The 26,974-nt window shown below is 37.7% G+C and overlaps 1 protein-coding gene across 4 annotated transcripts in view; it reads right to left on the bottom strand.

Moving 5' to 3' along the window:
* Nucleotides 1-26,974, bottom strand: part of KCNQ5 (potassium voltage-gated channel subfamily Q member 5) — a 523,224-nt gene that overhangs the window by 107,744 nt on the left and 388,506 nt on the right. The window lies entirely within an intron of this gene.

The following is a 26,974-nucleotide window of genomic DNA, read 5'->3' as shown; positions in this document are numbered from 1 at the left end:
TGGCAGAAAGGAGCTTCTGCCTCAGTCCCACCACGGTGGCTTCCCAGGTGATGCCACAGAGGCACCACAGCCTGCACGGCTCTGAACGTGCTGCTTGGTATAATTCTATTTCTGGTTTTCTTGCCAAGGAAACTCGTAGCTCCTTTCTCCAAAAAGTTCCCTTATGCTGGGGAACCATGCACCATTTAACAAAGGTCTTAACTGAGGTGCATCCTCTAGGCTCTCTGCACAGAGTGCTCTTTACGCCTGGTCAGTTACATGGAAGTTTGGTATACAAATGAAACAATACTACATTTGTTACAACAGAGTATGTAATTATATACACTGTACATTGCATGGGAATGGATATTTGATGTTTGACATTGACATTTGGCTTAAAATACATCTGCCCTTTTGTAAGCTAAAAAAGAGAAAAAAGAGCAGCTAATGAAAGCATAAAAAAAAAAAAAAAAGAGGACTTAATTGCTCCGAGGGCAAATATGTGAGGGATGGCAAGTAGGTTCTGAAGAGGGAGAAGTCAAGTGGGGATGAATGGTCTCCTATGGCAATTTTAAAATAAGTTAACTTGACCTTAACGTTCTCAAATAAATTTTCTTTCCCACTCCAAGTGGGCTGTGCATGACTGGGTGTCCAGACTCCAGAGAGAGGTTCCACTTCAAGGGCATTGGATTTATAATGTTTCTGTGACCCTCAGCATTAACTGCTGTATGAATCTGTATTCATCATCCAGCTGAGTCCTTCTCCCTGTACTGAGCAAACTCTGGTCTCCTGGTGTGGACTGAGCACATCTTTTGAATGACTCTTCTGGTCCCCTTTTTGGGTCAGGACTTGGAGTGGCTGGCGGTACAAGGGTCAGCTAAAGGGCTTTTTCCAATCAGATCTAAACACTATAGGACTTTGTGAGTAGGTACACAGGAAGCCACAGTACCTCCTTGAGTTACAGCTCTGTGCTGCTGTTGGAAAAGAGAAGGAACTAAATGTGTTGACAGAGACACCAAAGACATATTTTAAGAGAGTAAGAAGACAGTTGTAAAGCTATATATACAATGTGATCTTATTTTAATAAAAAATATATGACTAGAAAAGCCATGTGAGAATATACACAGGTTATTACCATTAATTCTCCTTCGGGGTAGAGAGTGGGGTGAATATGTGGGTAAAGGGACTTTTTACTTTGAGTTATTAATTTCTGTAATATTGAATTTTATAACAATGAAAATGACTTTTGAAATCAGAAAAAAACTTTATTTTTAAAATGTTTATTTATTTATTTATTTTGAGAGAGAGAGAGAGAGAGAGAGAGAGAGAGAGAGAGAGAGAGACAGGGGAGGGACAGAGGGAGAGGGGGAGAGAGAATCCCAAGCAGGCTCCACACTGTCAGTGCAGAGCCTGACTCAGGGCTTGAACCCACGAACCGCAAGATCATGACCTGAGCTTAAATCAAGAGTCCGATGCTTAACTGACTGAACCACCAGGTGCCCCAGAAAAAAACTTTAGAGAAGAGTTAAGTGTAAAAACATCTCTTGGTCTGTATCATTTGGAGGGATTTCCTCCTGAGATAAGTGATTTACAGACAAAGACATTTCTTATATGGTCCTGTTAGATATATATTTGCTTTTACTTCTCATTGTAAACCTGCTTCCTACCAAGTGTACAAAGGAAAGGAAAAAGAACAATACCCCATTTACCATGTTAAAATATTCAAGATAGTAGAAATAAGTAAATGACTGAGAGGGGTGCAGAAAATACAGCATGTAAAACTTACTGTGTGCCTGGTACTTTGTTTAGTTCTGTGTTTTTTTTTAATTAAAAAAAAATTTTTTTTTCAACGTTTATTTATTTTTGGGACAGAGAGAGACAGAGCATGAACGGGGGAGGGGCAGAGAGAGAGGGAGACACAGAATCGGAAACAGGCTCCAGGCTCGGAGCCATCAGCCCAGAGCCTGACGCGGGGCTCGAACTCCCGGACCGCAAGATCGTGACCTGGCTGAAGTTGGACGCTTAACCGACTGCGCCACCCAGGCGCCCCTAAAAATTTTTTTTTAATGTTTACTTATTTTTGAGACAGAGACAGAGCGTGAGCAGAGGAGGGGCAGAGAGAAAGAGAGGAGACATAGAATCTGAAACAGGCTCCAGGCTTCAGACTCTGAGCTGTCAGCACAGAACCTGATGTGAGGCTTGAACCCATGAACCACTAATTCATGACCTGAGCCAAAGTCGGAAGTTCAACTGACTGATCCATCCAGGTGCCCATAGTTCTGTGTTTTTTTATGATGGTCATTATTTGATCCTTATAACAACTCTGTTTGTTGGTTAGGTCATCTACAGATCCCATTGTACAGATGAGAAAAGTGAGGCACAAAAAGCACATACTGTATTAGTTTAAAAGAATCAGCCATCAAGCTGTTAGACTACAGCACAAAAAGTATGAAGCTATGAAGTTATGCTAGCTCATTAGAGAAAACCTAGACAAAGTAAAAGCAACAGTGCTGGTTTGAGACAATTTAAAAAATTATGCACACAGTGAATCATAATCTAAGTGTTTGAAGTCACAAAATATGCAAAGGTAACTACAGATATGATTTAACACCCTCATTGTAATTCAGTTCAGATGAGAAAGTCAGAGTTCAGTAAAATGAAATCATAGATGAGCGACCAAATGGCAAATGATGAATGCAGTCATAACAATGTTTCTGGCTGGATTACAGTCCTCCACTGAATTTTGCTGTCAGTACCACCTAGAAATATTTCCCAGGCCCATATTTTAGAAGTTATGACTACTCCTTATTTTTATTTTTATGTATGTATTTATTATTTCTGTAGTCCATTACTTTATAGATTGGAGGTTCCACAAGGTTGGATACTTGTGTCCCAAGTACATAGTGTAGTTCCTGAAACATAGTAAGCACTCAATAAATATTTATAGAATGAACTCTGGTTAATAAATACTTAAAAATAGCTTGATTTTTGTTCTCTTACCGTATCACTGCCTTAATAACTAGAATCATCATCTAAAACACTCTTTTTAAAAAAAATTTAAATGTTTATTTATTTTTGAGAGATAGACAAAGCACAAGCAGGGGAGGGGCAGAGAGAGAGGGAGACAGAATCTGAAGCAGGCTCCAGGCTCCGAGCTGTCAACAGAGAGCCTGACACAGGGCTTGAACTCACAAACTGTGAGATCCTGACCTGAGCCAAAGTTGGATGCTTAACTGACTGAGCCACCCAGGTGCCCCTAAAATACTCTTAAATTAATGAAGGGATCATTTCAGTATTCTATCTTGAAGTCTACTGCAACATATTGATTCATAGCTATCATCTATTAAAGTTATAACTCTCACTAAGATTTCCTTTTTTTTTTTTTTAAAGTTTACTTATTTTGAGAGAGAAAGCACGTGCACATGCACAAGTGGGGAAGGGCAGAGAGAGAGAATCCAAGCAGGCCTCATGCTGTCAGTGCGAGCCAGACATGGGGCTCAAATCCACGAACCGTGAGATCATGACCTGAGCTGAAACCAAGAGTCAGACACTCAACCGAGTGAGTCACCCGGGAGCCCCAACATGTCCTTTTTATAAAATTAGGTGCGGGCAGTTTTTTTTTTAAGTTATGGTTTTTTTTTTTTTTATTTGGGAGAGAAAGCATGAGCTGGGGAGAGGGGCAGAGGGAGAGAGAGAGAGAATCTTAAGCAGTCTCCTTAAGCAGAGAGGTAGGGGCAGTTTTTAAAGACAGTGACATAGGAGGCTCCCGAACTCCCTTCCTCCCATAGGCACACTGAATACACAGTTGCACATGGAGTAATTCCCTTTGAAGGAAATCCAGAAACTAGCTGAGGGAGTCCCACACATTTGGCAAATAAGAAAATACCCACATGGGTAGGAAAGGCTGATGAGACATAATCTTGCCATAAACGTCACTCCTGGTACAGTGCCAAACGGGAGCTAACTTGCAACTCCCAGCTTCTCCCTGAGAGGCTAGGGGTTTGGATCCCACGTTTAGCCTCTTAACTTTTAAGACTCCCACTTCAGGGACAGTTCTCCCAAACACCTTGCTCTGAAAGCCAGTGGGGATTGCATCCATAGGATTCACAAAACTATAGCACAAAGAAGCAATTATTAATGGGTGTGAGCACTGCTATGGCTCTCACCCTAGGGCTCAGTACAGAAGGAACAGGCAGAAATGTCCATCTCTCAGGCTTTCTCTAAAAGGATTCTATTTGCATACTTAAAAAAGTTTTTATTTAAATTCCAGTTTGTTAACATACAGTGTAATATTAATTTCAGGTGTATAAGATAGTGATTCAGCACTTCCATACATCACCCAGTGTTCATCACAAGTGCACTCTTTATTCTCTATCACCTATTTTACCCATTCCCCTGCCCACCTCCCTTCAGTAACCATCAGTTTGCTCTCTATAGTTAGAGCCTGTGTCTTGGTTTTTCCTCTATGATTGTTTGCTTTGTTTCTTACATCTCACATATGAGTGAAATCATGTGGCATTTGTTTTTCTCTAATGGACTTACATTGCTTAGCATAATATGCTCTAGCTCCATCCATGTTGTTGCAAATAGCAAGATTTCATTCTTTTTATGGCTGAGTAATAGTCCATTCTCTCTCTCTCTCTCTCTCTCTCTCTCTCTCTCTCTCTCTCTCTCTCATATGGTATATGTGTATACCACATTTCTTTATCCATTCATCTGTCAATGGACACTTGGGCTGTTTCCATAATTTGGCTATTGTAGATAGTGCTGCTATAAACATAGGGATGCATGTATCCCTCTGAATTAGTGTTCTTGTGTTCTTTGGGTAAATACCCAGTAGTATGATTGTTGGATCAAGAAGTAGTTTTATTTTTAACTTTTTGAGGAATCTCCATACTGTTTTCCAGAGTGGCTGCACCAGTTTGCATTCTCACCAACAGTGCAAGAGGTTTCCCCTTTCTCCACATCCTCATCAACATCCGTTGTTTCTTGTGTTGTTGATTTTAGCCTTTCTGACAGGTATGAGGTGATATTTCATTGCAGTTTTGATTTGTATTTCCCTGATGATATGGTGTTGGGAAAACTGGTCAGCAAAATGCAAAAGAATGAAACTAGACCACTTTCTTACACCATAACAAAAATAAACTCAAAATGGATAAAGACCTAAATGTGAGACCTAAAACCATAAAAGTCCTAGAGGACAACACAGGCAGTAACCTCTTTAACCTTGGCCATAGCAACTTCTTTCTATACACATCTCCTGAGGCAGGGAAACAAAAACAAAGATAAACTATTGGGACCTCATCAAAACAAAAAGCGTTTGCACAGTGAAGGAAACAATCAACAAAACTAAAAGGCAATCTACGGAATGGAAGAAGACATTTGCAAATGACACATCTGATAAAGGGTTGGTATCCAAAAAGAACTATAAAACTATAAAAAAGAACTATAAAACTAAACACTCCAAAAAGCAAATAATCCAATTACAAAGGGGGCAGAAGACATGAATAGATATTTTTCAAAGAAGACATACAGATGGCCAACAGACACATGAAAAGATGCTCTACTTGCCTACTTTAAAAACTGCTGCCTAAGGGTCAGGTTTCAAATTTAGCACATCATGATCATGATCACACATTTTGATCAAGTAACAGTTATTCTAAGGATGCAAGGATGGCTCAGCATCTGCAAATCAATCAGTGTGATATACCACATTAACAAAATGAAGGATAAAAGTCATATGACCACCTCAATAGGCAGAGAAAAAGCCTGTGACAAAATTCAACATACTTTCATGATAAAAGTTCTCAACAAAGTGGCTATAGAGGCCATATATGACAACCCCACAGTTAACACTGTAGTCAATGATTAAAAGCTTTTTCTCTAAGGTAAGGAACAAGGTAAAAATGCCCACTCTTGCCACTTTTATTTAGCATAGTATTAAAAGTCCCAGCCAAACATTTAGGTAGGAAAAAGAAACAAAAGGCATTCAAATTTGAAAGGAAGAAGTAAAACTGTCACTATTTGCAGTTGACATGATATTATATATATATAAAACTCTAAAGATTCCACCAAAGCATTATTAGAATAATAAATGAATTAAGTAAAGTTGTAGCACACAAAATATTATACAAAAATCAGTTGTGTTTCTATATACTAACAGTGATGTCTGAGAAAGAGAAATAAAAAATATCCTCTTTACAATAGCATTAAAAAGAATAAAATACTTACAAACAAATTTTTTAAAGTTTATTTATTTATTCTGAGAGAGACAGAAACAGCATGAGTGGGGGAGGGGCAGAGAGAGAGAGAGAGTGGGGGAGAGAGAGAATCCCAAGCAGGCTCTGCACTGCTAGAGCAGAGCCTGATGCAGGGCTCAAACCCATGAGATTATAATCTGAGCCAAAACCAAGAGTTGGATGCCTAACCAACTGAGCCACCCACGCACCCTAATATTTAGGAACAATATTTAGGAAATTTAACCAGGAGAGTGAAAGATCTGTTTGGTGAAAACCATAAGACACTGATGAAAGAAATGGATAAAAACACAAATAAATGAAAAGATATTCCATGTTCATGGATTGGAAGAATTAATATTGTTAAAATGTCCCTACTACCTAAAGCAATCTACAGGTTCAATGCATTCCTTATCAAAATTCCAATGGTATTTTCCACAGTAATAGAACAAACAATTCTAAAATTCATATAGAAAGGCAAAAGACACTGAATAGCCAAAGCAAACCTGGCTATTCAAAGGAAAAAAGGGGAGGCTGGGAGCATCATGCTCCCTGATTTCAAACTATACTACAAAGTTATAATAATTAAGACAGAATGATATTGGCAAAAAAAATAGACACATAGAACAATGGAACAGAATAGACAGCTCAGAAATAAACCCATGCATACATGATCAATTAATTAATGACAAGGAGCCAGAAATACACAGTGGGGAATGTATAATCTTGTCAATAAATGGTATTGGGAAAACTGGACAGCCACATACAAAAGAATGAAGCTGGACCACTATCTTTTCTTTTTAATAAAAAATTTTTTTTAATGTTTATTTATATTTGAGAGAGAGAGAGACAGAGCACAAGTGGGAGAGGGGCAGAGAGAGAGAGAGACAGAATCTGAAGCAGGCTCCAGGCTCTGAGCTGTCAGCACAGAGGCAGATGTGGGGCTTGAACTCACAAGCTGTGAGATCATGACCTGAGCCAAAGTTGGATGCCCAACCGACTGATCCACCCAGGTGTCCCTGGACCATTATCTTATACCATATACAAAAATCAACTAAAAATGTATTAAAGATTTAAGTGTAATACCTGACACCGTACAAGTCCTAGAAGAAAACATAGAGAGTAAGTTCCTTGACACTGATCTTGACAATGATTTTTTGGATTTGACACCATGAACATAGATAACAAAAGCAAAAATTAACAAGTGGGACCACATCAAACCAAAAAGCTTCTCTACAGAAAAGGAAACCAGTAACAAAATGAAAAGGCAATGTACCAAATGGGAGAAAATACTTGCAAATCACATATCTGATAAGGAGTTAATATTTAAAATATATAAATAACTCACACAACTCAACAGTAAAATAAAAAAAATAATCCAATTAAAAAATGGGCAAGGAAATGAATAGACTTTATTCCAAACAACATAAAAATGGCCAACAGATACATGAAAAGGTGCTCAACATCACTAATAATGAGATAATGCAAACCAAAACCATAGTGAGATGTTGCTTCGTCCCTGTTAGAATGATTATTATAAAAAAGATAGGAGATAACAAATATTGGTGAGAACGTAAAGGAAAGGGAACCATTGGGCACTGTTGGTGGGAATATAAACTGGTATATTCATTAAGGAAAACAGTATGGAGGTTATTCAAAAAATTAAAAATAGTGGAATAGAGAGTGGAATATTTTTCATCCATGAAAAAGAAGAGAATCCTAATGTTTGCAACAACATGGATAGACCTTAAGGGTATTATGCTAACTAGAATGATCCAGACAGAGGAAGACAAGTACTGTACGTCACTTATGTATGGAATCTAAAAAAACTGAACTAATAGAAACAGAGACCAGAATTTTGATTATCAGGAGAGGAGGTGGGAGAAATGAGGAAATGCTGGTCAAAGATTATAAACTTCCAGTTATAAGATGAATAAGTTCTGGGGATCTAATGCACAGCATGGTGACTATAGTTAATGATACCGTATTATTACATACTTGAAAGTTGCTAAGAGAGAATGTCTTAAATGTTTTCACCGCAAAAAAGAAATGATAATTATGTGATACGATGGAGGTGTTAGCGAACAATCAGTTTGCAATATATGTGTATCAAATCAATGGGTTGTACATCTTAAGCTTACACATTGTTATATGTCAGTTACATCTCAATAAGGCTGGAGAAAAAAATCAGGGAGAATAGCTTAAGTTGTGAAATTAGTTAATCATCTAAAGTGGTTTTTGAAATAGAGGAGCCTTGTCTTAAGTGAAGATACCACATTTTAGTATAAGGTAGAAACTATAGACAACTGTCAAAGCTCATTGGATTCATATTCGTTTATCCATTCATGCATCAAGGAGTTAATTGAATGTCAAATATTTTGTTGGATACTTGCATTAGAAATGAATATTCATCCATCTATCTGGTCCTAAGTACTTATTACATACATCATTGTTGTCAATGGGGATGATTTTGTCTCCCAGGGGACATCTAGCAATGTCTGGAGACATATCTGATTGTCTTAATTGGGAAGGGGATTGCTACTGGCATCTAGTGGGATAGGCCAGGGTTCCTGCAGAATATCCTACAATGTCCAAATAGTCCCCAGAAAAAAAGAATTACCTAGTTCCAAATGCCAATAGTGCCGAGGTTGGGAAACCCTGATGTACATATTTTATTTAGTCTTCTTATGAGGTAGATAATATTATTACCAACTCCTTCTTATAAATGAAGAACTAAGACTTGCATTGGTCACCTAGCCAAGGCCCAATATCCTAAGTGGCTGAGCTGGCCCTTCCTTGACACCAAAATTTGTGCCCTTAAAATTATGGTACACCATTCCTTGGATTAATAAAATGCTGGGTGACATGGGTGGGGTGGGTTGGGGAGAAGGGGTGCGGTGGGATGAGGAGAAGAGGGTGGGCTGGGAAAGCAGGTGGATAACTAAATTGTTATCACATGAAACATTCAGGGGAGAGCAGAATGCAGAAATAAAATGATACTAAAAACAGATGGTACTTTTATAGATACATCAAGAGAAAATGGGGCTGGAGGAAGAAATAGAACTGCTAATAAACAAGGGGGAGATCCAAATTGCATGAAAACAAAAACATAATCCTGAGCTCTTAAAATCTACCTCTCCCAAGAGAAACAGATGCGAACAAGTTGGGACGTGGGGAAGGAATAGTTATTGATTGCAAACAGCCCATTAGAAATGTGAAATATAGGCTCATAAGGTGCTAGAAAGTAGGTTCACATACTTTCTGAATCATTTAGAATGATTTATGGATGAATCCTTGAGATTTGAGGAGACTGCAAAGATTTGAGAGAAGTAAATACTATAATGATATTTAAGACACATAGGGACTATAAAAGAGCATATTATTAAATTCCACTGGAACTCTGCTCTAATATTTTTTTCATCAGCAAAATCAATATAAATTGATCACCCTGGAGTTTGTGTAAAAGGGATTAGTCACTGAAATACTGAAAATCCCTCATTATAAGGTGGATTCATATCTAAGGCTACCTTAACAAGGACCCAAAGATTGGGTTAAAGCAAGATCAACTGCATGGATGGATCTAGAGACTATAGGGCTAAGCGAAATAATTCAGTTACAGAAAAATAAAGACCATCATTTCACTCATATATAGAATTTAAGAAACAAACCAAAGAGCAAAGGGGGAAAAAGAGAGAAAGAGACAAACTAAGCAACAGATTCTTAACTATAGAGAACAAACTGGTGGTTACCAGAGGGGAGGGTGGGGGGATGGGTGAAATTGCAACAGGGATTAAGGAGCACACCTGCTGTGACGAGCACCGGGTGATGTATGGAAATGCTGAATCACTATAATGTATACTTGAAACTAATACTGTACTAACTGGAATTATAACAAAAGTTTAAAAAAAAAAGCAAGATCAACTGTACACCTGAACTTGACGGGATACATTTTGTTGCTACAATTATATGACATAATGCATCTATTAGAAAGTATATTTTACTATACTTGCCTTAATTTAAAATCATTATTGGAACAATGAAAACTTATGGATTGAGCAAAACATGGCCGAGCACTTTTAAATTAGTAATTGTAAGGACATATAGATTCTGTAGAGGTAAATTACAAAGGGGGTACATCTTGACTCCTAAAAACTGTCTGGAGACTTTAGGCTTTTAAAATTTTTGCAAAGTATGTAATATAATAGTCTCAGAAAGTTTCCCCTAATGTTGAACATAAATTTCCTTCTTGCACTTTAAACTCATTTCATCTGTTATCTCTGGGAAAAACAGAAGTGCAACAAATACAATATTCTTCTCCCACCATCTTTTTTGCTCTAAATCCTTGAGCTCTTGTTAGTGGCCTCACTATAAGCTAACTTTGGATGATTTAAGTAAAATCTTTCTCTATGTTTTCAAATTATAAAAATAGTAGCTGCTATAAAATATCAAAACACTAGACATATGTAGTATAAGATAGCAAATAAATTTAATTAGCCAATTATTATTAATGAAGTAAAGGTTACTTTAATTTTTGCTCTAAAAATGATACTGAAATAGACAGTTCCTTACACATATTTTTGTAGGTTAAGGATAAATTCCTAGAGATTGGATTGTTGGGTTGAATGTTGGCACATTTTGACGTTCGATATCAAAATACCCTCCAAAGGATGGTACCAATTGTTACTAACAATGTATGAAGGTAAATATTTTTCTGTCTATTTGCTAATACAAACTAATGGTAATAAAAATAATAATAGCATAGGGTGCCTGGGTGGTTCAGTTGGTTAAGTGTCTGACTCCTGGTTTCGGCTCAGGTCATGATCTCTCTCTGGCCCCCACTCGAGTATACTTGCTTGCTCTTTCTCTGTGTCACTCAAAATAAATTAAAAAACTTAAACATGTAAAATAACAATAGTAACAGTAACACCTAACAGTAACAGTTTACTGTCTGATAGACCTTGTTCTAAGCATTTTTAGGTATTACATGGAATATTATAAATTTGTAATCTTTGCCAAGATGATAGGCAAAAACATCACTTTTTTTTTGTTACTGATTCTGGATTTCAGATTATTTAGAAGTCAAAGAGGTCAGGTCATCTAGAAAGACTTTGCCCAAGATTATAAAAATATTTTCCTAGATTTTATTTTGGTGTATTTAGATGCTCACTTAGTTAACATACTGACTTTTACTATTCAGGATGGTTCTCACAGCAAAGTTTTGGACATTGTAGGATGCCTGAGTGGCTCAGTAGGTTAAGCATCCGGCTTTGGCTCAGGTCATGATCTCACGGTTTGTGGGTTTGAGCCCTGCATCGGGCTCTGCGCTGACAGCCCAGAGCCTGGAGACTGCTTTGGATTTTGTGTCTCCCTCTCTCTCTGCCCCTCCCCCACTTGTGCTCTGTCTCTCTCTCTCTCTCTCTCTTAGAAATAAACATTAAAAAAATGTAAAAATTAGATACAATCCAAATTGCTAATAAACATGGATTCATAAAAAATGATGCAGTCTAGATATTCCAGAGCAAGCACTATGGGAGCTCATCTTGCCTGAGTTTCAGGCCTGGCTCGCCTCTTATCAGCTGGGTTACCCGGATGAAGTTACTGAACTCTCTGCCCCCACTTCTTTATCTGCAAAATGAGAATCACAAAATTACCTATTTCATAGAGTTGTTGTAAGAAGCAAATAAGTTAATGCATTTGAGAGATCTTAGTACAATGCTAATGCACAACAGATTTTATCTAATTTATTATTATTAGTAGTAGTATTACCATGGATAACTATGTAACCACAAGACATCATGTTTTAATGCTTATTTATTTATTTTGAGACACAGCAAGAGCATGAGCAAGGGAGGGGCAGAGAGAAAGGGAGATGGAAAATCCCAACAGGCTCCATGCTGTCAGTGCAGAGCTGACGTCCGGCTGGAACTCACCAACTGTGAGATCCTGACCTGAGCTGAAATCAAGAATTGGACACTTAACCAACTGAGTCACTGAGGCACCTCAAGACATCATGTTTTAGAGGAATGTTGATAAAATAAGAAAATTTCTCCTCCAATATATCACTATGTAAAAAACTAATTACATAGCAGAATACGCAGATGGTTCCAATTTTGCCTTCAAAGGATTATGTGCTCTTATAGTATATATAAAAATAAATACTGTAAGTACCTATACTTGCATGCTAGCAGGGATTATTTTTGGGTGGTAGAATTATGTGTCAAGTTTAGTTTCTTTATACATACCTCTTCTCTTCCAAATAATCTATAATAAGCATGCATTGCTTTTGTAACGAGGAAAAGGAGAATTATTACTTATTTAAAATAAGAAGCTCTGGTGGGGCACCTAGGTGGCTCAGTTGGTTAAGTGTATGACTTCAGCTCAGGTCATGATCTCACAGTTTGTGAGAACCCTGTGTCGGCTCTGTATTGACAGCTCAGAGCCTGGAGCCTGCTTGAGATTCTGTGTCTCCCTCTCTCACTCTGCCCCTCCCCGACTCGTGCTTTGTCTCTGTGTCTGTCTCTGTCTGTCTCTCTCTCTCTCAAAAATAAATAAACATTTGGGTGCCTGGGTGGCTCAGTGGGTTAAACGTCTGACTTCAGCTTAGGTCATGATCTCACAGCTTGTGAGTTCGAGCCCCTCGTCAGACTCTGTGCTGACAGCTCCGAGCCTGGAGCCTGCTTCAGATTCTGTGCCTCCCTCTCTCTCTGCCCCAACCCACTCGCATTCTGTCTCTGTCTCTCTCAAAAATAAATATTAAAAAAAGTTTAAAAACATAAATGAACATTGAAAATGTTTATGGGGCTATGTGCCTTGTATAGTGCACACACTATTTCAATCCTTCTCCATAATGGCCCTCCAAGGAGGCACAGAGGTTAGAAGTGTGGACTTTGTGTGAGAGATCCCAGGTATTCCTACTTCTGTTCTTTCCTAGCTGTTTAACTTCAGACCTATTAATCTTGCTGAATCTTGGAGTTCTCACTTGTAAATAAGGACTAGAACCACTCTCCTCACAGGGCTGTTATGGGGATTAAATGAGATCATATACATAAAATTCTTAGTCTGCCTTAATGTGCCTGACTACATGTTACTGTAAGAAACTTATTTTATATACACATACACACTTTTATAGATCGTAATCGATACTAAGAAGGTTCAAGAATCTTATCCAAGATCATTTAGCTAGTAAATGGAGCCAAGAATCAAATTCATATCTGTCTTATTATAAACTGCTTACATTTTATTCCATGCTTCTCTTTTGATAATTTTTCTCTAGTAAGAAACCAGTAAACAGAGATGTAGGCAGTCAACCAAGGCTTAAATGTGAGACTCCAAGAAGTGTTATTAAGACGAGGGAATGTAACGACTTACAAACAGTTGGCATTCAGATAAATCTAGCCCAAACTTATAATTAACAGGTTTTTATATTTTAGCTTGTCCCAACCAGATAGCAGAATATAACAGAGTGGTCAGCCTGTCCTGTCTATGTGGGACAGTTTCTGCATGAATTTGTCATTTTTTAGTGTCCCGTGTATATCATGTGCCAGATGCTTTATTGCCAGTAGAGCAGCAAGACAAGAAGGAATTAAAAATTTGTAGTTCCATTATATTTGCCAGTGTACACAACATTCTAACCTCTCAAAAGGAACAGAGATATGAGGAACAAAGTGTGAACGCATAAAGAACACTGAACTATACCTGGTTTAATGATCAGTTCTGCCATTTACTAGCTTTGTCACCACTTATCTCTTGGGTCTGGTTTCCATATCTTCAAAATGAGATGCACTGAAGTGGAAAGTAGCAAGGATACTTTCTAAGTCCAAGTTTCTATAATCAAAGTGATAGTCTTTGCTGGGACATTAAATGGTTGGGTGACAATGCATCAGTAGGACTATTTTGGAAATGATTGTTTCTTAGATTAAATATTAAGGCAATACACTCATTCAAGGACTATTTTATTTTATTTATTAAAAATTTTTTTTACATTTTATTTATTTTTGATAGAGAGAGACAGAGCACAAGTGGGGAAGGGGCAGAAAGAGAGGGAGACACAGAATCCGAAGCAGGGTCCAGGCTCTGAGCTGTCAGCATAGAGCCTGAGGCGGGGCTCGAACTCACGAACCGCGAGATCATGACCTGAGCTGAAGTCGGACGCTCAACTGACTGAGCCACCCAGGTGCCCCCAAGCACTAGTTTATCCAACAAAGAATTTTTATTGCATGTCTGCTGTGAGCCATCCTCTGGGGATAGAACAGTGAATAAAACAGAAAACTTTGCTGCCCTCAAGGTGCTTATGTTCTATTGGGGTAGGCTGACATTAAACCAATAAATAAGTACAGAATCCAATGCCAGGTAGTGACAAAGGCTCTTGAGAAATAATAAACAGGGAAAGGGGTGGAGTCACAGGGGAGGAGGGGGTGCTTTCTCAGCTGGGATGGTTAGAGAAGACTTCACTGAGGAGATGACAGTTGAACCCAGATCTAGAGAAGTGAAGGGCTGACCATGACAATATTTAGGAAGAAGTATTCCAGGCAGAAAATACAAAGACCTTGAGGCAGAAGCATGGTCCATGTGTCCAAGGGGAGGTAAGAAGGTCAACTTAATTTGAGTGGAGTGAGGGGGAGAGTGAGCCCTGGCCAGATCATGGTGACTTTGGTAAGGGCTTTAGATATCCCTAGAGGTGTGATGGGTTTGGGGCAGAAGAGTTCAGGATCAGGTTTGTATTTTACAAGACTACTTTGGTTGCTTTTGGGAAACAGATCAAGATGGGGCTGGACGGCAAGAGTGGAAGTCAGAGGCCAGTTAATAAGCCACCTGATGGTCTGGACAAAGGGGAGGGAGCTTTAGAGGAGCAAAGTTAAAGTGAGGAGGAGCTGAGAAGGAGTTAGATATGGGACAAGTTGTGAAGGCTGGGATGTCAAGACTTGCTGAAGTATTGATTGTGGGTTGTGACATAAAGAAGGGAAGCGGAGGGTGACTTCTGGGTTTCTGGCCTGAGCAACTGGATGAATGAAGTGCTATTTACTGAGATGGGGGAATACTGCAGTTGGGTGGCTGGGTAAGCAGAAAGGAGGGCCATTTGAGGGGTAGAATGAACAGTTCAGTTTTGGCCTTGTTAATTTTGAGATGCCCTCTAGACATCTGGTAGACAGTGGGTGAATCTGGAGTTGAGAGAGAAAGCAGGTCTGCAGAGTCAGGCAGTAGATGTGTGTGTGTGTGTGTGTGTGTGTGTGTGTGTGTGTGTGTGTCAGCGTGCATATGTGCATGCACATGTGTTTTATGCTACAGGACTAATCTCCAATAATAGTAATATACTGAAACTATTGCTTCAGAGTGCGATCACAAACATTTAATTTCAGATGTGGGGTACACATTGGGGGATATAAAGAAGCTGTGTTTCTGTATTTATAAAACATGAAAGAAGCATTTGTCCTCTGAGAATCACTGTAATGAGTAGGAGGCAAACACATCCTATTCAAGGCACACTGTAGTATCTTGAGTAAATTACCTAGGTGTAATCCCATCAGTCCTCAGTACATCAAAAGATGAAAAGTCATGTGTATTTCATATTCAGAACATGTTTTAGGGCAATGACATGATGGCTTTATATTATATTTCTTGATACAGAGAGTACAAGAAAGGCTTTTAGAAGCAGCAATTTCCCACACTGACATCCTCAGATGTTTAAAACATTCTCCTAGCACCTATTTTCATATATACCAAATGGTTCCGCAGTCAGTTTCAATTCAACAGAGCCCCATACCAGTATTTGACTACAGGTCTAAAAAAAGATTTGGATTCCCACCAGTGAATGATCAAAGTTGAAACTTTTACTGGAAATCCCCTAACATCCTATGATGAAATCCAATGCTTAGATATCTCGTTCAGAGTCATAGCCTGAATGTTTATATATCAGTCAAACAATGCCATTACAGGTTTAAATTTACAGAGTAAAAACAAAACTCCTAACTTTCAATGCTTTCCACTTACCCTAAGCAGTTGAATGATACTGGCTCTTTGAAATCTTGGCAGCCGGTTACGGTTAGTATTGGGATATGTAATCTTTCCTTGAGAAACTTGATATCTATTTTCAGATGACATGCAGGTTATGATTAATCATCACCTACTACTAAAGTTTTTGAAAGGATATCTTCAGGAAGTTCTTTGAATACACTGTGCTATTTGGGTTTTGCAGATGGAGATGCCATTTCAGCTAAAATGTCACTAAGCAAAGGACACCTATGGATGGCAATTCATTCTAAGTATTATCTGGGGAAATTGAGAATTACCTGGTACACCTGGCTCTCTTAATCTTTTTCAATACACAATCTCTTATTTTTAGAAATAAGAAATGGATAAAGTTTAGGCTTCTGGATAATCCTTAGGGATAAACACTGGGGTGTGAAAATGGACTTTTCCTTCTGTGAAGAATGAAAAGAGTGGTTTAAAGGAGTGAATTTGAGTAAATACATGCCACAAATAGATACCTGGCACTCATTATACTTGGTGCCATGTGCAGATCTATTCTATCCATCTATCTGTATTTTTAGGAGGTCAATAACCAAATAGATCTTGTTTAATTACACATATAAGTTCTATCTTTAATTATAATCTCCTGGCCAAGTTTGCCCTCATTGGCGGTAGATAAAGGAAAGTTTTAAGACCTTTAAAATTTCACATTTGCTTTTGTGTGTTTCTGCTTGCGAACCTTACATAGTATATTGCAGTTTTAAAGGAAAGAAACAGTGTCCCAGAGAGGCTTGTGTAAGATAATACAATGTTACTTCCAGAGACAGGATTAGAATTCATGGCAACCGACTCTGCAAACTGTAGCTCAGACTGGGAAACATATTGCCTCATAACAAATCCTAACACTATGAGGAAAAATCCTACTTTGGACTCAGTTTCTTTTCATTATCAATTCTTTTCCTACCATCATGAGCTTTTTGAATAAGACACGCTCTGTTTAAAGGAGAACAAAAAACAAGGTTTATTGAAAACATGTGGTGATACAACCTAGGAATCCTTTATAAAGAGGATGGAGAAGGTCTGACAGAGTTCAATACCATACGAAAGCCGGACATTTTCCCACAAACTAAGTATGGGGAAGTATCAAGAAAATGTAAGTAAAAAATAGTTTCAGATGTGCACATTTGAACACTATGATTGGTAAATACTCCAGAAAACCACAGAAACCTGATAAGAGATGGATTCTTAAGTCAGACGTTGGCAAATGTCCTGAGGATTAGCATCAGTACTTTGATCTCCAAATTCCAAACACAGATTCGGAGTCTGTGGTAGGGGCTAAAATCAAATACTTAAAGCGTCTTTGCAAAAGGCAGGAGTAAAAATATTGAGAAAAAGGCAGCATGGGAATAGAAGAGCCTTCTGTAAAGGAGCCTACAATTTTATAAGTAGGCAAAATAAGCACTTTATTTAAAAATGTCATCATGTTCACGTGACCAAGTTAAAGTAGGGAACTGAAGCAATTAGACAAAAAAAAAAAATGCAGGCAAAAATAATTCTTCTGAAAACTCCTGATAGCTGAGGCAAAGGTGCTATGTTCTATCTTTCATTGTTTAGATAATTGCCACACAATTTTTTCTTTATTTCTTCATATTGTTCTTTTTACACTGTGTATGTGGGTACAATGGGGCTTGAGGTTCTGCATGTGAATATCTACTAGTTGGCAAGTTTTTAAATTTTTTATTCACTTAATACACATTTATTGTGGTCAGAAACTGCTAGAATCTGGGTATATAATAATAAAGGGCATGGATGGGGCATGGAGGAGGTGGTCAAGACAGACACCTTTTTTGCCCATACAGGGGTGAAAGGACACTTGGCATAGAAGACACTGAATGGAGAGACCACAATCTCGGATGATGGATGTTATGATAGGAGAAATATAAGGAACCTAGTTATGTGGCCAGAAAGCCCTCCTGGGGGCAACATAGGTGAAACCATAATTAATAACCAGTCAAAAACAAAGCTACAAACCCTGTCTTATTTAACCCAACACCCTTTAGGCACCATAACAACCATTTCTGCAATAATCACATCTATAGAGCTCTAGTCTCAAAAAGTTCCTGATGTGGTTCCTTCTCCTCCTCTTTTAAAATAAAATTTATTCTTAAGATACATAGACTTTCAACCCCTAAAAGTTTAGTTTTGAGAAAGACAATTTAAGAAAAAACAATCAACAAAAACATACAGAGAGGTCTTACCAAGTTGATTTTTTTTTCTGATTATATTTATCACTTCCAGGATTGATGAGAATACAATGAATCCATTACTATTATGATTCAGTTTACTATCCCTAACAGTTGAGTATTTATTACGTGCCAGGCACTTAGCTAAGTACTTTGCATGCACTACCTCATTTAATCTTCTTGGGCAATCTTTTTGAGAAGATACAACTAAAATTCCAAGTTTAAGATTAAAGAATTATATGGAGAACACATTAAAGCAAATCACAGATCACCTTTTAGAATAGGGCTTTATTAAGAGAGTTAAAAATGCTATATGTTATGTTATTTCAGTCTAGGATTGTGGGCATTCATGTGAAAATCCTATGGAAAGTTATCGTTGGCATTGTCCTTCTTTGCAATGATAAAAATGTTTTGAGTGGGTGTGAGATCTTGCACAACTGCACATTATATGAACCAACTGACCCCGATACTGCTATGCAATGATAATGACGATAAACATTTACGCTGTGCTTACTATGTGTAGGCAACAATTCTTTCTACTTAGTTTTGAATAGTTAATATATATATATGGTTTAAGTATGAAAATGATACAAAGAAGTGAAAAAGAGAGGAAAGCCAAAAAACAAACTCTTACCTATTGAGAACAAACTGATGGTCACTAGAGGGGAGGTGGGCGGGGGATGGGTGAAATAGGGGATGGGGATTAAGGGTGCACTTGTTGCGAGGAGTCCTGGGTGTCTTGTGGAAGTGTGAAAGGACTATATCGTACACCTGAGAACAATATTATGCTGTATGTTAACTGACTGCAATTTAATCAAAAACTTGGGACATCTGGGTGGCTCAGTCGGTTAAGCGTCTGACTTTGGCTCAGGTCATGATCTCACAGTTCGGGAGTTCGAGCCCTGCATCGGGCTCTGTGCTGACAGCTTAGAGACTGGAGCCTGCCTCAAATTCTATGTCTCTCTCTGCTCCTCCCCTGCTCATGCTCTGTCTCTCCTTCAAAAGTAAATAATAACATTAAAAAATTTTTTTAAATAAAAACTTAAAAACAAAAAAGAAGTAAATGACGAGAAATCTAATTTCCCCCACCCCAGCACCATTCACTTTGTTCCTACTCATTCTTCCAATGTTGCTTTATACAGATAAAAGCAATGTGAATATAGACTCTATTTTTTTTACACCAAAAGTTACATACTCTATATGCTATATTACAATTTTTTTTTTACTTAATGTATCTTGGATCCTTCTATAGCAATACAGAAAGACCTTCCTTTTTGCATTCTTTGTTTATTCAGCTATACTGAACACGTCCTATACATTGATGGAAATATTAAGAAGTAGAATTCCTGGGTCAGAGAGTAAATGTTATGTAATTTTAGTAAATATTGACACTTTTCCATAAGAGTGATACCAGTCTGCACTCCTGTGGAGTATCAGGGCCTGTTTACTCATAGTCTAACTAAAAATGATTGTGGTCAGATTTTGGATTTTTTCCAACCTGACAGGTTAGGATAAGATTGAGTATGTTTAGGAGTCATATATGTATTTATTTTTTTGTGAACTATCTGTTCGTGTTCATTTCCCTTCTTTTATTTTCTACTGGGTTGTTGGGCTTTTCTTCTGGATTTCAGCAGCTCCTATACAGTTTAGGATGATTAACTGTCTCTGATAGAAGTTGTAAATATTTTCCCACATTTGTCTTTTGATTTTGCTTGTTGTTTGTTTTCTTTTGTTTTATCATGCAGTATTCTTTAATCTTATGTGGCCTAATTTTATCAATTAGTAATTTTCATCTGGCTTAAGTTTATCAATATTTTCCTCTACAGCTTCTTTATTTTTTTAAAAAAATTTAAATGGTTTTTTAGTTTTGGAAGAGAGAGGAGAGAAAGCATGAGTGGGGAAGGGGCAGAGAGAGACACACACAGAATCTGAAGCAGGCCCCAGGCTCTGGGCTGTCAGCACAGAGCCCAACACTTGGCCGAACTCAGGAACCATGAGATCATGACCTGAGCCGAAGTTGGACGCTTAAACCGACTGAGCCATCCAGATGCCCCTATGACTTCTTTATTTTTAGTTATAGTTAGAAAAGCCATCTTGGTTCCAAGGTCACAAGAGAATTTACCCATTTCTGCATCCAGTATTTTTGGGTCTTATTTAATGTAAACCATTGATTTATTTGTAGGTTATCTTGATATATGATGAGATAAATATAGATCCAACCTGAACTTTTTCCCAATGAGTAATTAGTTGTTCCAACATTGGTTCTGACCAGAATGAGGATGAAGTTGAAATTCACGAATTTGGCCACATGGGGTTGTTACTAACTTTTGACTTTTTTGTTAGTTAAAATGTAAGATCTACTGGGACACATTAAACAGGGTTTGGGAGGAAAAGCAGAGTCTTAGAGGATAGGTTTAAGAACAGGGGGATTTTCAAAACGTTTGGGATCAGGGAGGACTAATGACCTCTTTTTACATCCTCTTAGGACCATGAATAAGGGCTCCAACTTACCATAAAGCACCATTGAGCCTTGGTGGCAATTTTAAACATTTTATTCTGTGGGAGTCATCCTTCGAGGCTGTCATGTGATTATATACATCCTTTAGCAGGCAAACATAATTATTATTGGTCTCAATAAAGTTTACTTGGATATGGACTTTCTGCAGCGTAAAGTTAGATTTAAATAGTGGTGCTTCAGGACTTTGTACAGCATTGGCTTTTAACATTAATTGCTCTCTCAATACTTCATCTATGTAAACGTCAAATTTATATTCATTTGCCAGAGAATGAAGAACTCCTCCTTAATAGGCTCTATTTTCATTTGTTTCTTGACCCAAATGGTTAAATATGAATTTCAGAAACTCTGCTTATTAAAATAATTTTTATAGAAAAACAGACAAAGCAGAAACATACATTTTCTATGAAAATAAAAAATGTCATTGAAGTCAGCATAGATGTAATTTACTGCCATGGAATAGCCTAGGCATTTCTGTATTTTAAAAGGAACGGCCATCCTCTGGAAAACAGTTTGGATGTTTCTGATAAAGTTAAACATACACTTACCATATGACCCTCTAATCCTACTCCTGGATGTTTACCCTAGAGAAATTAAAAGTTATGTTCATACAAAAAACTTCTACATGAACATTCATAGCAGGTTTATTTATAATAGCCAAAATCGACAAACAATCCAAATGATCTTTTACATGAAAATGGACAAAATGTGGTACATCCATATCATGGAATACCATTCAACAAGAAAAAGAAATGAACAACTTGGAACTAGATCATTTGGAAATGATCTATCCAATGATTTGGATAGATCTCAAGAGCATTATTGGTTAATAAGCATAGGCCTGCAGTTTAGTTCATAAACTATATCGACATCAACTTTCTGTTTTTGATAATTGTAATACACTTATATAAGATATTATCATTGGGGGAAGCTGGGTAAAGGGTACGGATACATGGGAACTCTATGTGCTGTTTTTGCAATTTCTAAGTAAGTATGAAGTTATTTCAAAATAAAAAGTTGAAAAAAAGGCCAGATCTTAGAAAGATGACTGTTGACAGAAGGAACTGCACCTTTTTATGATACTAACATCTCTTTTGTTTTAGACTTCATATTAGTAAATGTCTCCCATGGGGTTTGGGGAGATTTGGGGGTAGGAATCAGACCTCATCGCATGGTTTATTTATTTGTTCCTATGCCACATGCGGGTTGTGTAGAGAGACAATGTGGTATCACAGCAAGAAGTCAGAATTTGATATGAGTAAATCTCTTCCTTCCTTTTTTTTTATTCTCTTGCTTATATGCTGTGTGATCCTTGATAAGGCCCTTATTCTAAGTTTCTGTTTTTTTGGTATATAAAAAGTATATAAAATAGGGATCATAATCTCTTCCAACTTCAATAAGATTATTATGAATTATATGAGATAGTCTATAAGCATGATTACAACTTAAACCATGAAATTTTATTCCTGTTCATATAACACCAGGTACCACAACTCCTAATTTCCTGTTATTTTTCTCTTCAAAGGAAGATTTCTTATCTAAATACAGCTCTAAAACTATTGTCTCTTTTTTAATGTGCATATAGGAAATAGAGAATGGATGGACTAGCATGGACACAGACACAGTGAATTAGTGGGGAAATAAACAAAAGCAAAAAATGAAGCAAAATCTCACTCATCTTTTGTTTCAAGGAAGGCTGTAAGTTGTGCATTTAACTCAATATAGTTCTTTCTTTTAACCCAGAAGGAGCGCAGAGGGGAATTATGCACGATTTTCTCTCTTATTTAACAACAGTCCTTATGTTTTATTTCTGACAAAAAAGATGGTTCTGCAGAATTTTCAACTGGAACCCTTCCTTATGTTTCAAAGTAAGAAAAAACAATTAGTCTCTTGTTAATTGTGGTCAGTAGAATTAGGATCATCTGTCACAGCATCAGACACCAACTAGAACATACTGAAAATTTGGATCCTAAAAAGAAGCTAATCTATATAACATGGTCTCTCACCAACCTGTTAATGAATTCATTTTTTCCTGCACCTTCATTATTCTTCCATGTGTAGATTAAATGGATTATACCGTAATTAAATTTGACTCTTGCAAGAGGCAGTGCTTTAGAGCAGTGAGCTATAGGGAGGCTGGCATTCTATTCCTAGCTTCACTGCTAACTTAAGGGCCGAGCACAAAGCACCCCCACTTCCCGGAGCCTCAATTTTTTCTATCTATGGAGGGAGATAAACAATGTCTCAGAGGAACATGGTGCTGCTTTATGAGCTCTATATTCTAATTGAGCTCCAAATTCCTTTATAGAAAGGTACTCTTTGAAGAATTAAAGATGCATTTATATTGTTGTTGTGACTCTTAATAGGAATAAAGCTTTAAAATCTAATTTTAAAAGCCTCCTACTGCACAGTACATTATCCACGTTCTTAAATACTGCAATCAGCTGTGCACTGAGCTGCTCTGTGGTATTTATTAAAAAAAAGCAGCACCATGAAGATATACTGTAGAACATTTTTAAAACCATGTGCAGTGGTTTTAACTGCAGGACTTCCTCTGAAGTTAATGGGACTCATACTGGCAAATTTCAAGCACCACTTTGAAAATTTACCCCATAGTGATAGTTTAATGCTTCTTATTGATCATAAGTCTTTAGATAACATCTCAAGGCAAAAAGGGACAATGTCTCAAAGGAAATAAATAATCTTTAATGAAATAAATCTGCATTGCAACCATCATAACTAAGAGTCTGCAGCAGAGTCCTTTGGGAAGCAGACCCTTGGGGACCGCTCATTGGTGATAGTTACCAGTGGGGCCATAAAAGACCTTCAATCACATTCTCCTAATTCCAGTTGCTCATAGAAGATAACATATTTTCTCTTAATTTTGAAATTTCATGTTTCTAAGGGTAGATATGTATGGATACATGGAAAAGTCAGAGGGAATATATTTATATTCTGAATAAATAATAATTTGTATATTGCTGATAACAAGTTCGAACAGTTACAGATGACTATGAAACCCTGAGACTTATATACTTTTCACTGCCTGATAAAATTTTTTTTTCTTGTTTTTTTCAACCCAAATATTCACCATTAGGCCTGTCATCAAGCTACTGGATGCTTGCTAGGGCCCCATCTCAGGAAGCTGTCCTGTATCAGGCAACTATTATATGGCCTCAAATGGCCTACATGGTTTTCAGGGTGTGACTGTCCCTCTTTCGTTTCCTACTACTTGCCCACTGCTCACTGAACTCCAGCCATAATGACCTTATGTCTCTTCCTTATATAAGCTGTTGGGTCACAAGAATATTGTAGTTATTATTCCCTGGCCTGGAAAATCTGTGCTTAAATCTCACGAATGGCTCCTTTTTAATATTCAGGTTAACTTGAGTGTCCATTCCTTAGAAAGACTCTCTTGGATCACCTAGTCTCTCTGCCCCTAATCTCTCTGTTTTATTTTTTTCATTGCAGTTATCTCTAGTTGATACTACCTTGCTTTTCAAAAATATGTTTGCATAGGATTTTTCTCCATCCACTGGAATATTACTCTACAAGGAGGCCATGGGCCATTTGGCACAACATAGCCTCCCAGCATAGAGAACCATGCTTGGACATGGTAGGTGTTGTATAAATGTTTGTTGAATGACTGAGCTCAAAACCTTGGGTATCTTTTGCTTCTCTGTCTCATATAATCAATCATGATATTCTATATCCTTCTTACCGTGACAACTTCTACCTCCATCACCTTTGCTCTGTATCAGCATAATTAGTCTCCCTCCTACTGGTTCTGCCCTTTTCTAAGGACAAAGGAGACCATACTTTCACAGTCAGGGACTATGTTTTAGTCATCTTTGTGTCTTTAGCACCAAAGATCATGTTTGGCACATAAGTGTTCTGTGAATGAATTTCACAGATACAGTGTACAATACTATGTACATACAGTACAGTACAATAAAGTACTAAGATAGTACTATGTACTATCATCATAACTAGTGCCTTCCTTAATACCCATCACCCATCTAGCCCATCCCCCACCCGCCTCCCTCCATCAACCCTCAGTGTGTTCTCTTTTGTTTTTTTTTTTAAATTTTTTTTATATATGAAATTTATTGACAAATTGGTTTCCATACCACACCCAGTGCTCATCCCAAAAGGTGCCCTCCTCAATACCCATCACCCACCCTCTCCTCCCTCCCACCCCCCATCAACCCTCAGTTTGTTCTCAGTTTTTAACAGTCTCTTATGCTTTGGCTCTCTCGCACTCTAATCTCTTTTTTTTTTTTTTTCCTTCCCCCTCCCCCATGGGTTCCTGTTAAGTTTCTCAGGATCCACATAAGAGTGAAACCATATGGTATCTGTCTTTCTCTGTATGGCTTATTTCACTTAGCATCACACTCTCCAGTTCCATCCACGTTGCTACAAAAAGCCATATTTCATTTTTTCTCATTGCCACGTAATATTCCATTGTGTATATAAACCACAATTTCTTTATCCATTCATCAGTTGATGGACATTTAGGCTCTTTCCATAATTTGGCTATTGTTGAGAGTGCTGCTATGAACATTGGGGTACAAGTGGCTCTATGCATCAGTACTCCTGTATCCCTTGGATAAATTCCTAGCAGTGCTATTGCCGGGTCATAGGGTAGGTCTATTTTTAATTTTCTGAGGAACCTCCACACTGCTTTCCAGAGCGGCTGCACCAATTTGCATTCCCACCAACAGTGCAAGAGGGTTCCCGTGTCTCCACATCCTCTCCAGCATCTAGAGTCTCCTGATTTGTTCATTTTGGCCACTCTGACTGGCGTGAGGTGATACCTGAGTGTGGTTTTGATTTATATTTCCCTGATAAGGAGCGACGCTGAACATCTTTTCATGTGCCTGTTGGCCATCCGGATGTCTTCTTTAGAGAAGTGTCTATTCATGTTTTCTGCTCATTTCTTCACTGGGTTATTTGTTTTTCGGGTGTGGAGTTTGGTGAGCTCTTTATAGATTTTGGAGACTAGCCCTTTGTCCGATATGTCATTTGCGAATATCTTTTCCCATTCCGTTGGTTGCCTTTTAGTTTTGTTGGTTGTTTCCTTTGCTGTGCAGAAGCTTTTTATCTTCATAAGGTCCCAGTAATTCACTTTTGCTTTTAATTCCCTTGCCTTTGGGGATGTGTTGAGTAAGAGATTGCTATGGCTGAGGTCAGAGAGGTCTTTTCCTGCTTTCTCCTCTAAGGTTTTGATGGTTTCCTGTCTCACATTTAGGTCCTTTATCCATTTTGAGTTTATTTTTGTGAATGGTGTGAGGAACTGGTCTAGTTTCAACCTTCTGCATGTTGCTGTCCAGTTCTCCCAGCACCATTTGTTAAAGAGGCTGTCTTTTTTCCATTGGATGTTCTTTCCTGCTTTGTCAAAGATGAGTTGGCCATACGTTTGTGGGTCTAGTTCTGGGGTTTCTATTCTATTCCATTGGTCTATGTGTCTGTTTTTGTGCCAAGTGTGTTCTCTTTTGTTAAGAGTCTCTTATGGTTTGTTCCTCTCTCTCTTTCCCCCCTCTTCCCATATGTTTATCTGTTTTGTTTCTTAAATTCCACATATAAGTGAAATCATATGGTATTTGTCTTTCTCTGACTGACTTATTTTGCTTAGTGTCATATATTCTAGCTCCATCCACATTGTTGCCAATGGCAAGATTTCAGTTTTTTCTGAGTAATATTCCATCATATATATATACATATACATATACATATATATATATACATATACATATATATATATATGTATATATATATATATATATATATATATATATATACAAGCACCACATCTTCTTTATCCATTCATCAGTTGATGGACATTTGGGCTCTTTCCATAGTTTGGATAGTTTGGCTGTTGTTGATAATGCTGCTATAAACGTTGGGGTGCAGATACCCTTTCAAATCTGTATTTTTGTATCCTTTGGGTAAATACCTAGTACTGTAATTGCTGGATCATAGGGTAGTTCTATTTTTACCTTTTTGAGGAACCTCCATAGTGTTCTCCAGAGTGG

This window comes from Felis catus, chromosome B2 (genome assembly GCF_018350175.1).
Source record: "Felis catus isolate Fca126 chromosome B2, F.catus_Fca126_mat1.0, whole genome shotgun sequence".
Classification (NCBI taxonomy): domain Eukaryota; kingdom Metazoa; phylum Chordata; class Mammalia; order Carnivora; family Felidae; genus Felis; species Felis catus.
Note: the sequence above shows the minus strand (reverse complement) of the source record. Positions and strands in the feature narration are given on the sequence as shown.